This window comes from Priapulus caudatus, unplaced genomic scaffold (genome assembly GCF_000485595.1).
Source record: "Priapulus caudatus unplaced genomic scaffold, Priapulus_caudatus-5.0.1 Scaffold2254, whole genome shotgun sequence".
Taxonomy (NCBI): Eukaryota; Metazoa; Priapulida; class Priapulimorpha; order Priapulimorphida; family Priapulidae; genus Priapulus; species Priapulus caudatus.
The window spans coordinates 3,038-4,586 of NW_014579315.1; the positions used below are offsets into that span (position 1 = coordinate 3,038).

At 39.8% G+C, this 1,549-nt stretch overlaps 1 protein-coding gene across 1 annotated transcript in view; it reads left to right on the forward strand.

Annotated features, from left to right (window-relative positions):
* LOC106818452 (ganglioside-induced differentiation-associated protein 1-like) overlaps nt 1-1,549 on the forward strand; it is a gene marked incomplete at its 5' end in the record, with an annotated part of 9,258 nt that overhangs the window by 2,749 nt on the left and 4,960 nt on the right.

Consider the following 1,549-nt stretch of genomic DNA (forward strand, 5'->3'; position numbering starts at 1 on the left):
CGCGCGTTGCGCGCGCGCGTTGCGTGCGTGCGTGCTGCGTAGCGTGCGTGCGTGCATGCCTTGCGTGCCGTGGACAGTGTAGTTTGCGTAATATAATCTCAAATATATATTGCTATATATATTATTTATATATATTAATATTTATATATATATATATATATATTATGTATATTATATATATACGTATAGTATAGATATGTTGATTATACTATGATATTATCGGTAAACCGATTCGGTTTATAAGAACCTCGAACGATATTTCTCTTCTCTCTCTTAGTATTCTAGTAGTTAGTTCTTAGATTAGTCTCTCTCTCTGTACTTCTAGTTAAGTTAGTCTTCTGATTAGTTCTCTCTCCTAGTACTTCTAGTAGTAGTTCTAGATAGTTCTCTCTCTCTAGTACTTCTAGTAGTAGTTCTAGATAGTTCTCTCTCTCTAGTACTTCTAGTAGTAGTTCTAGATAGTTCTCTCTCTCTATGTATCTTGTCTAGTAGTAGTTCTAGGATAGTTCTCTTCTCTCTATGTTACTTCTAGTAGTAGTATCTGATAGTTCTTCCTCTCTTAAGTACTGTTCTAGATAGTGAGTGTCTAATAGAGCTCTTCTTCTCTAGCGATTTGTGAACATGTGTAGGCCGGTGGAACGGTATCACCCGATCAGAAATTACTATGGGCTAGTACAATGGCATTAGCAAGATTTTGTGAATTAAATTTATATGTGTACTTTGTGTAGATTTTACATTGATATTTGATGATTGTCAGCTGAAGATTGAGGCGACCTGCGGTGCATCGCATTCATATTGGTGTTTGACTTGTGCAGACTGACACGAATCGAGTATGTCTGAGCATTTTATGTATAGAGTAGGGGAACCCGGGGGTAAAAGCGGGAACACAAGGGCAAAAGTGGAATTTGTGCTCAGCAGATCTATGGTTTTGATGCCCCATCTATCTGTGACTGTTTAAATTAGAAGCATCAGTTTGATTGAGATGCATCGTATTTTGAATGGGATTGCTATTTTGCATTGAATACAGCTATGTACATTTTTTTGGAGGAATAGTCTGTTGTTTATGTGTTTTGAAAATAATATTCTCTTTTAAAAATGAATCATCAAATGCTAGATCCTGTGATCTTGTGGGAATTCTATGTAGGCTATTTTTGTTGAATCTGAAGGCCTATGTGCTGCCATATGCATGATGACATTATTTGCGCTAGTATGTCACACACACACGCACACACATATATATATATATAATATAGTAATAATTCAGGAGATTTCATTCTCCCTAACGCTATTTGCGTAGGCAACTAACGCTGCGCACCAACTGCTGTATGTTTGAGTATCACTGACTACACCCATCGCCATGTACTTATATAACGACAACATGTCGCCGCGTGTTATTGGGATGCTAACGCGCGCCGCCCCGCCGCTTATCTTCACATAGGGGGCGCTGTCGTGGAGTCGCCACCTCGTTGCCACGGCGCCTTCCATCATGAGGTAGCCCTCCTCCTCCTCCTCCTCCTCCTCCTCCTCCTCCTCCTACTCCTCCTGAAAG